Source organism: Rhipicephalus sanguineus, chromosome 1 (assembly GCF_013339695.2).
Source record: "Rhipicephalus sanguineus isolate Rsan-2018 chromosome 1, BIME_Rsan_1.4, whole genome shotgun sequence".
Classification (NCBI taxonomy): domain Eukaryota; kingdom Metazoa; phylum Arthropoda; class Arachnida; order Ixodida; family Ixodidae; genus Rhipicephalus; species Rhipicephalus sanguineus.
Window position 1 is genome coordinate 23,473,419 of NC_051176.1, and position 10,866 is coordinate 23,484,284.

Below are 10,866 nucleotides of genomic sequence, written 5' to 3' on the forward strand. Positions count from 1 at the left end.
TCCCATTGGGCCCACCAAGGGAGCTCACAATGTAAAGCGAATTCATTACTAGTAGCCTTCACATCAAGGCGACATGACTTTTGAGCGCTCACGAGCCGCTGACATACATCTGGCATCTTGACGCCTTCTGTGACGAGTGTCAGGTGCAAGGGCGACCACATGAATGGCGGCGAAATGGCAACAGAAAGAAATGTTGGGTACGTTCAGAGGGTGAAATTCAAAAATTATTTTCTTCCTTAATAAATGATTTGATTACACTTTCTTCATTACTTTGCAATGAAGCAGTGGCGTAGCCAGGGGGGGGCACACCGGGCCCGTGCCCCCCCCCCCCGAAATTTTCTTGTTTTTTTTTTGCCATGGCACACAGAGCACAAATGACACATGACCACATCTGCCTGCCGGCCCCCACTTCAGATCAAGGTGCCCCCCCCCCTCCCCGAAAAAAATTTCTGCCTACGCCCCTGCAATGAAGTCTTCTATCAAACGCCGTAGCATGGGGATTTTTACTTGGACAGCATCAGTACAAAAGATACGGTCAAATACGCAATAGATCGCACATTTTCTCTGATTTCACAATTTTGTTCGCGAAGTTTTCAAGTCTATTCCCCCGCTAAACATTTTTGTACAAAAATACACTTTCCTGAAAACCACACCAATATTAAGATTGCTTCGGGATAGTTTGAGTTAGCTTAAGAAAAAATCGCGAACTTTGAAGGTTTTCGTTTTTTTGGAGGATAAGTAGCTGGCAGCTAAACACGAAGATTTCGTAATTATTAAATAGCACAACTAAACAGAACCTCTGCAGGAGCGCAAGCGCTGTTTGGAAGCTGAACATATATATATATATATATATATATATATATATATATATATATATATATATATATATATATATATATATATATGTATATATATATATATATATGTATATATATATATATATATATATATAATGTGTGCGTGTGTGTGCAGGTCGCCGCTCTATGAGGGCCCCCCCCTCCGATGAAGGGAGGGAGACTTTAAGCACTGGCTTCACGCATGTATTCCTGCTAATGTCATTAATTCCGAGCGTACCACCGAGCCTCTTTGCTTTGCACAAACGCGACGTCGCATTCGTGTTGAGAAGGTCGTGTTCGCATACGGAAGGTTCGGTTGGTAAGAGACCCTGAATTACTGAAATCTGCAGTGATCCATGCGTATGTCTCTTGTGTTCACCTGAAGCTTCGAACTCGGTCATCACACACTTGTGCTGCAGATTAGGGATCATGAAATGAACTAAGAAGTGGTACACACATATAAATATACAGGGTGCCCCCTACCGCATCGCCGATCGACACGTTTGGCGTGTCGAAGACCGGTGATTAACTTAACTGTCGATGTCTAGTGTCAATCCAGTTCGCTGCAGCGGCGGCGTAGAGAAATACAGAAATTCCCCTAAGCGGCAGCTTCTCCGCAACGTACGGTTGCTAGTGGCGTTTGGAAGACTGCCGCTCAAAAAAAAAAAAAAAAGCAGCGCTCTGAAATAAGCTTACTGCTAGTTACCGCTTTGCCTGTTGTCGGTTGCCAGAGACAGCGTTCCGCACTTTGGCAAGGGCACAGGACGAGCACCAACAACATGCGTCGCAATTTTTCAGCGATTCCTTATGCTCGATTGTACGCCACTATCATTATCCGTATCTCACGGCCCGCTGTTCTTATTGATAACGCGGCCGGGGCTCACTCTGTGAGACCAAAGCAGGGGCCGGACACTTGGACTAGTTTCGGTATTGGAAATAAAGCGTCCGCCATTGTTTTGGTAGGAAGCCAAAATTCAGCAATTTTTGCATGTGGGGCCTTCTTTTTTCAACGTACGCATCAATAAAGTTATGCAGTTATGTGTAGAAATAAAATGTGTTCGTGGCTATTTTCCTTTTTTTTAGCACCCGATATATTTATTTAGACGCTTCATTCGTTGCGCCGACGGGCGGCGCTTTCGCTCTTACCCCTTCTGCTGCCATTCCGTGTGTCTGCTCCTGCCGCTTTCACTGTGTGCACGTGTAGAATTTTCGTAGTATGCCTTGAAGGGGAAAATTTTGGTGTCTGTGAGTGCCACCGTGCTCAAAATGTCCGAAAAACTACGCAAAGGAAACAAGGCATGCTGCGCTTCTGTGTGGTGCGACAACTCAGGAAGGAACAGCGCAGCGACATTTTTCCGCTTCCCAGCGACCGGTAAGCACACCTCTTATTCGGTCGTTACGAAGAAGCAAGCGCTATTCTTATCAGAAAAGCTACAGGGCGAACTGGGAAATTTTCCGCTGTTGCTTTACAGTGCTTTTTTTTTTTGGCGCAGTGCATTTTCCCGTAATGTTGTAAGCATGTAAAGCTATACTTGTCGGCAGTTTCTCGTGAGCCGACTGAAGGCAGCTGACGTGCAGACAGAAATGTCGCTTCGGTATCGTCTGTGGTAGCCGTTGCTCTTAATTCCTTTTTTTTTTTTTTCACGAGAAGAAAGCTACAAATCATGTGTGCCGAATATGCTTTGACGAATTGGTTTGGCTTTAAATCATTCCGAAGCCCAGTTTGTTGTAGTGACATTACCAGCTTTGACTGTTCATAACATGAAAGAAGCCCGCTAAACCATTTACGTAGCAGTGACCGCTTGCATTCCGTGTTACAAGAAGTTCGAGTTACCTGCGCGACGGCCGAGCTGCGCTTCGCTTTTCAACCAGTGCTTAAACAATTTTTTTTGTCTCTGCTTTGCAGTCACAATACTTGGTTCGCTTTTACGTGTTGTTTTTTGATATCCATGGTGCTATTTCTTTCATTTTCTAGGTGTGACGTATGGCGGAGTGACACGCGCCAAAAGGGGAGACCTGGCGGGGCTGGAATGAAAGCAAATGTATAGTACAGCGGCTACCACCTCTGCTCGTACTACTTCACCGAATGTGCTTACGCCGACCCTGCCAGAACGCGGCCGCTGTTGACGGCTGTTCCCGCTGTTGCAGTGGAAGCGGTGTCCCTGATCGATGAAGGTAACAAAACAAGGTTTTAGAGGTAGCGACTACGTTTGCTTCTTTAATTGATTTTCGCACACCTTATTGTCTAATGCATAATTCACGTGCCATATTTAGGCATGAGTTCAAGTGTGTCCTGTGCACTGTATTTCATGCTACGGTCTTCCTTCGCTACCTACCTAAACGTGACTTATATCTATCCTATCTTCAAGGACCCTCCCGGGCACAAGTCACGGCTGATTCGGCTAAAGACCACCCGGGCCAAAACAGCCTCGCCGCAGTGTCAGGTATGCACAGGTCGGCTTGTTCCTTTTGGGCATCATGGAAGGGACGCGTATTTTCGCTTTTTGCAGTGGACGAGAAAGCTAGGGGCGAGGTGAAGTGGGAGGGGGGGGGCGAGGGTTGGAGAACCATAATACAGGGTACGGCGCAAAAGTGAACAGCTTTCTGTTTTCCCCGTCGTCTGCTGCGGCTCCGCGTGACGTTACGCCGCGAAATTGGTTCCGCGTGCGCCAGGGCATTTTGTGCTATTCGGTTTTTTAGCAGCGGCAGTGTTTAAGCTCGAACAATCCCCGGTAGTCGCGAACAAAATTATCATCATCATGAACAAGCACGCGCCCTCTTCCTCCTATTCTTCATCTTCCGCTTCGCTCCCCGAACACGTGCGTTCATTTGTCCGGCGTGGGATGCAATAACTCTGATGGGAGGGAGCACCAGTAAAAAGAGAGAGAGAAAGAGGAAGCGAGAAACAGACAGAAACAAAGGCAAGGAAGAGACCCAAATAGAGAGAGAGAAAGGAAGAAAGAAATACAAATAAACGTAGGCAAAAAATTTTGGCAGATCCCACGTACCGTGGGGATCGATGTTATGCGAAGCATGAGCGGGATGGTGACACATAGAGCGAAACGTTACGGAATGACGCTAGAGAAATATGGAAGTGGTATAAGCACACTCATATGTTGAAGAGTCGCATATCTATTCTATAACCAGTTGTTTACAGTTTCGTAGCGATGGCATCAGACACATGGTTGTTACCAACACCAGACGCGGTAAACTGATATGTAGTGCTTATATTCATCAATACTGGATAGCGCGAATCCGAACAAGACAAAGAAGGAACACAGACGCACAGGACAGCCGTAAGTCGCAACTAAGCTTCATTCAGGAAAGTTTCCCTAGATATATACACAGCCGAATGGCACGCGCAGGCGCACTGCACGTACGTTACAGTCACAGTTACAGTTGCAATGCTTATACTTGTCCGTTATGACAGAGAACGCACGCACGTTTCGCGAACCCGTGTGTATGTGTAGAAGGGGTTCTTGACAGTTCTCGAAGAAGGTCATCATCACCGTGATCAGCGAGCACCAGCCGCTGGACCGGACTTGTTAATCGGATCCGTTCGTGATCGCGGTTACGAGGGGTCTAAGTGTAGTTAAGTGCGAGGTATAGTACAGCTGGTGGAAATCCTGGATGCCTGTTACGATGAAATGATCTATGATGCCTCCTGTCGTGGACGCGGCAGCGAGGTGTTTTGATGCCCTCTCCACATCCAATCCGTCTTTCACGCAATATAAGGACCAAGCATTTTTGGGTCTTGATAAATCAATGTTCAAGACATCGGTAATGATGAGAAGCCTGGTTCTCTCAGCAGATTTATTGTAGGAAGCAGTGACGCCGGTTTTTGCGTAATCCCCGTGGTCCACGTTGCAGACCATGTGGACGAGTGGATGGTACTTGAGCGTCTTCCCGGGCTGTTCTGTCTTCATTTTCCTCACTTTCCTTGCGTTCGCCGCGGTAGTGTAGCGGTTAAGGTGCTCGGCTGCTGACCCGAAGGTCGCGGGTTCGATCCCGGCCGCGGCGGTCGCATTTGGATAGTGGCAAAATGCTAGATGCCCATGTTCTGTGCGATCTCGGTACACGTTAAAGAATACCCAATGGTCAAAATTTCCGGAGCCATTCGCTACGGCGTCTCTCATATAATATCGTGGTTTTCGGACATAAAACCACAACAATAGGGGATATTGAAAATGTACAGCGCCATCTGTCGACAATCCCATAAGCTCGATCCGCCATGTTTCGTTGGGCGCGAAAAGGAAACCAGTCGCATATCGCAGCCTTTCAGGTGCTAGCTACTGGTTTTTTATCTTCGTTCTGCGATGTCTTCCCAATGTTTCGCGCGCTTTTCAGGCAACGAGGGAGCCCTGGTAATGCCGCGAACAAAGCAACACTATTTTTAATCGAATTTATCAGTTACCTGAACGAAGAAACAGATGTACCGACGCGAACTTGTTTCGTCAACAAGGTCGGCACTCTGCTTTAATTCGGAAATGATCGGCGCACAAAAGCGCTCTTCAACGTCAGTTCTTATTTCTCCGTGCAATTTAGTCGCTATATAAGGTAGACTTGCAGAACAATATATCCCGATATATGCGTTTTAAAACAGACGGCCGACGTCGCACACGCACGAGAGAGCATGATTGATCAACATTAACTTGTCGGTGTTGCAGACCGACGAAAGCAAGGATTTACGTAAAACATGTGTAAGCAGTACCACAGACGCTGCTGTGCGCGTCCGCGGGAAATCAGCGCTTCCACACAAGACTCGATCGGCGCAACTTAGATCCCAACAGGAATCTCTTTGCAAACTTCGCACGACAGCGTGCGCGTACATAGTCCGCATGCCGCGTCTGCCCCTCGCTGTACACCTCATTATCCCTCCCCTTTTATTGGTCTTTTGCTTTCTTCGTACAGCGTGCGCTGCGAACACTGAGCCAAAAGTTACGGAGCCGTACAGTAGGTGGAGCTGTTTGTCCGATAGATGCGGGCGACAGTGCGGGCGATATGGCAACAAGGAGCATTAAGCGGAAGGTCAGAGAGGCGGAGAAGACTTATTGGATGACAGCGATGGAAAAGAAGCCGGCTCTGAGTAACTACCGAAAAGGAAAAAACGAAATAAGGAGGGAAAGGTTGTATGATAATTCAAGGGGAAGCGCTTTACTGTTTGAAGCAAGGTCGGGCTGCCTTAGAACGCGTAGTTATAAAGCGAGATTCAGTAACGAAGAAGAACAATGTACATGCTGCGGGGGAACTAAGGAAACGATGGAACACGTACTGATTGAATGTGGCGATATTCACCCAGTTATGCGTGTGGGCACGAGTCTACATGAAGCCTTGGGTTTTAGGGACAACAATGGAAAGCTGAACAGGCCGGCGATAGAAATAAGTAAGAGACGGTTAGAGTATTGGTGGCAGAAAAGTAGAGATAAAGTAAAAAAATAAATAATTGGGGGGAAAAAAAGGTCATTCTGCCTTAAGAGGCAGAGAGATGGGCCGTGAATTTATATTTTTGGTATAATAACATAGATTTAATCAATGTAGATAAGGTATTAGGCCAGCATGAAACAAGGAAGTTTTTTTTTCGAGCCTGGTGGCAGACATGTCACCGCCCCGTTATAAAGGGGACGCTCATAGCATCCATCCATCCATGTCGCACTCATCTTTCCGCTGATCGCAGGCCGCCGTGGGATGCGACAGCAAAGAGCGTAATATTTCACAAAAATATGCCAATGAACGCACATTTATAGCGTTAAAGAAAACCAGAACGACAATACTAAATCGGCGCCATAGATTAAGACCACAAAATATTATAAACAACCAGTGCGCACGTAAAAGAGCATTACTCGGGTCGCTCTCTTTGTATACATTTGAAACGCGGATGAGTATTTTTGTTTGGTTTGCGGCGCACTGCTCATGCATATTTCCATGCCGTGTTTATTTCGAAAAAACTACGACACACTACTGCGGAGGGTGTAGAGATACTTGTGCCTAAAAAAATATCAGCCGAGGAAAGCAGCACAGCGCTGCACAGGTCGCGCAGAAACAACGTGGTGTCGATATCTGACGAGCGCGCTTATGACGCGTGTATATAATCGCCGCGGTAAATACAGTGGAGGTGTATTGCGGTGCAAGGTTATCTCAGAAGTTTGGCGGTCACATCTCCTCTGCAACGAACACTTTTTCTTGAACGCCTACCTCAGATCGGAAGCGCACGCCGCTACCGAGAACGGCAGTTTGGCTTTGCGAAGCGGTGCGCCTCTTGTAGCTGCCGTCCGGATGAGTTTTTATGCGCTCGGAACTCTGATATTGTGTTCTCGTCGATTGGTGGCAGTACACTGGAATCCTCTGACCATTCGGCTCTGGGTGTCGATGAAAACAGCCGCATTTTCTTGGCTCCAAAGCTCCGCCAACGACTGCGGCTCAGCCTCTCCTTATGGAGCCGCTAGCAGACGATTCGGCGACAGCGCCCAACAAAAAATGGCGGAAGTGCCCAGTGTTGCCGGAGCACCAAGCATTATGAATATCCCCTATTATTATTATCATCACTTTCCTTGCGTGTCAATGTGTGTGTGTTCGCGGTTACTGTGTTGGTTGAGACTCTGTATCACCTGTGGCACATACACGCATAACATTAACTCTGGTTTACGGGTATGTGCCACACGCGACTGAGAGAAAGGGTTTCATGACGTACGCGACAGATATTTTTCGTTATTCATGTCATGACCAGTGAATCGTGTTCGTCATGCACTGATCCCCTGCTAGGCCAATTTTGGTATATTACAAGTTATGGAGACAAGTTATGGAGCGCCCAGTTCAGTTATGTTAAGCGCCAAATTATGGAGCATCCAGACGTAGGCGCATGGATGGATGGAATGGAATGGAATGGAATGGGATGGATGGATGGATGGATGGGTGGGTGGGTGGGTGAATGGAATGGAATGGAATGGATGGATGGATGGATGGATGGATGGATGGATGGATGGATGGATGGATGTAAACGGCCAAAGTGCCTGAGGTTCGCTAAGAAATGCTTCGCATTTAAATGTCAGAAGAAACAGAGACAAACAAAGCGAAAAATAAAGACAAACAAGGAACGCAGCCCAGCTCCGCATTAGCTTGAGGCTTGCCACCACTAGAGTTACTGTATAAGCTAACTTTAGGTAGCAGGGTTGCGCCACTGTTTTCCGGACCCCGCTAGCTCTGCCTTCGATGATTCCAGCAACGCTACTCGCCGAGCGCCGTCACGTGGTCATAGGTGGCTCCTTTGCGCTGCGGAGAAGCCAACACTTCGCAGGCGACGCCGACACTCCGCAGATTCTGGCCGCTCAAGGGCAGTTGACATCGGCGCTGTTGTTATTAGACAGTTATAGTTTAGTGTTAGCGTGATAGCGGGGGTTAAGGGAATATCGTTACTGTGCCGCAAACGTTCGTTGTGGACAGCGTGTTTTAGTTTAGCGGAATAGCATTTACGTGCCCAAGCTGGTACGGTGGCGCCACCTAGAGGAGGGTGAATGCGTTAAAAAAAGTGAACAGAAAAAACTGAGAATTCTCGCCTGTATCCCCGCACGACGCAGTATTACTACTTTTTTTCTATATTTGCTAGCGTGCATTGTTTTTTAATGTGACAAGTGCAATAAAAGCCCCATGAAGATCTGTTTACTTGTCCATGCGCATTATAAATTGTGAAGCACAAAGCACCAGCTGCGCTTTGTCCCTGTGTAATTGCTTAGTGATTGCATGCTGTGCAGCGGGTGTTGATATAACGATGATTTACGTGAATTTAATGCAGCTTTCAAACCTTGAGCGAAAAGAATGTTGCACGCGACAGGGCTGTTTAATCGCTCTGTCGCTGCCGCGGGCCGTGATTTTAATCATGCGCGCATAATACGGGTGTCGCACGACCGCTTTCGATCGCTATCGAGCCCGATTCAGTTGAAAACTAGATTACAGCTGGCTTCCTTCCACAGTTAACGTAAAGAAGCCAAACCCCTAACTGGCTCGATCGCGATCGAAAGTGCAAAATAATTTCATATCTGCAAATGAGAAAAACAGCGGAAAAGGAGACGAGATCAACTATCTCAACGAACCTGCTATTTCATATCTCCGGTGTATGTGTTCGTCACACGATGCATTTTATTTCATGATTACATACTAGGAACGTAAGCGTAAAATCAAGACATGTAAGCGTTGAGCTTGTTAATTGAGTTTTGCTCTCAGCATAATAAACAAATAGAAAGCAAAAAAATCAACACTGTTACTCTGTCGCGCGAGCGCGCCTCCTACGCGGGTGGTGAGTGGCTTTCCCGCAAGACTTCGGAGCCCAAGATGGCGTACCTTAGCTCAACTCTGCTACCTAAAGGTAGCATATACAGTAACTCTAGCCACCACTAGTGAGCAGCTGCCTAAATTTTTTAATTTTTTTTATTGGATGATCGTGTGCGGTGCACGGTGTTCCAGAAATCGGGCGCAGCTAAAGATGCGAATATTTTCTTTTCACAACGAGCGAATTCACGCTCGTAGAAGACGCAGCGCTCTTGGCGCTGCAGCAAGCGATAGAACCCGCCGTTGTGGGGTATCAGATATGGTGCTGCGCTGTGAAACACGAGGTCGCGGGGTCAAATCGTGCCTCGGTGCGGGCTAAACTTATACACGCCTCCGATAGTCAAAACAGTCCACAGTCCCTCACTAGGGCGCGTCACGTGGACGTATCGTGGTTCGTAAAACCGGCCAATTCCATTCAATACGACGAAGCCAAATCTTGTCACGTGTTGCAATGATCTCCGTAAGTTTGGTTGCCGCTGTATAGTAGACATTTTACAGGAGCAAGAGTACGCGTGCCGGCAGCCCAGCAGCTTTTAAATGATTGCGATTTAATTTCCTCTTTTGGCAGTGTAGAATGGTAAGGCCAAAGTACACAAACAACTCACAATGCTACGATATTCTTCGACAGCTAGGGAAAAACCAGCAATGCTTAACATGTTACGTGACTGTACAACAGCATTAAAATTTTGAGCATTGCTTAATGCCTTTCGGAGGAGCATTTTTACTTGACGACGTGCAACGATATACAATCGGAGCTGACCAGTCTGAGTTAGATTCGCCATTTTACGGAAACAGTGCTGGCATTTGTTTAAGCAACAGTCTAACACGCGAGCTTGAATGTTACTCATTTTGTCCTTATTTTCAGAAGGCGACCCCACCACAGCCGGCTCCGTCTCCCATGAATCGCCGTCTCATCTCGGTATCACGCCATAATTTGTACTTACTATACGTGATACGCAGCTATACGCTACTGTGGCATGTACTGAATGTCTTCGTTTTCGATACGTTGCTAATAAAATAAGTGAATAAACCACATTTCCTGACTACTCCTTTTTCTTGCCGACACAAAATTTCACGCGTCAGGGCATGCTGGCTCGCGCGTATTCAACTGACAAACATTCCCAAACAAATGTTTTATGCACGGGCTGAGCTTTCAGGAAAATTAGCAACCGAAAGCTGTCGAAAATAATATACGCAGCCGCAACACAACCTGAAAAAAATCACACCATCTCCGCTAAAGGGGACCATGAGGCGATGCGAAGCAGCGTTTTGGCATGTCGAGCCCGCGTTTCAGAGGGGAAGTGGAGAGAGGGAAGGGGAGGGGAAGTGGAGAGGGAGGAAGTGGGAGAGGGGAAGGAGTGAGGGGAGATGGGAGTGGGAGAGGGGAAATTGGGAGAGGAGGTGTGTGGAGAGGGTTCGCGCAGGCGCAGTAGGGGTGGTCACGCCGCACACCACCACCGGATTGAACTCCGCCATAATATGCTTCGCATCTAAAAAAATGGAAGCGGTGTCGTTTTCCGTTTGCCGCTCACAAGGCATTCGTGCGCATAGCAGACGCCAAGCAGCTCGGCATTTCCTCCTCTCCCATCAACAAAAGCGTTGCCATAGCAGCATCAGCAATTTTTTATTGTTTTTCAGTTTCACAGTTTGGCCTACGAAGCACCAGGGGGCAAATTGGCGCTAGTGGCGCAATTATCGAATACCTGGGGGT

General features: G+C 47.3%; 1 long non-coding RNA gene across 2 annotated transcripts; it reads left to right on the forward strand.

Moving 5' to 3' along the window:
- The first annotated feature begins 1,817 nt into the window (after window positions 1-1,817).
- On the forward strand, window positions 1,818-10,369 carry LOC119384950 (uncharacterized). Of its 2 annotated transcripts, XR_005182005.2 has the most exons (4): window positions 1,822-2,208; window positions 2,812-3,011; window positions 3,206-3,280; window positions 10,021-10,369. It is a non-coding gene; the product is annotated as an uncharacterized LOC119384950 (long non-coding RNA). The 2 variants fall into 2 exon arrangements; XR_007415490.1 differs by having other exon boundaries at window positions 1,818-3,011.
- The last annotated feature ends 497 nt before the right edge of the window (window positions 10,370-10,866 follow it).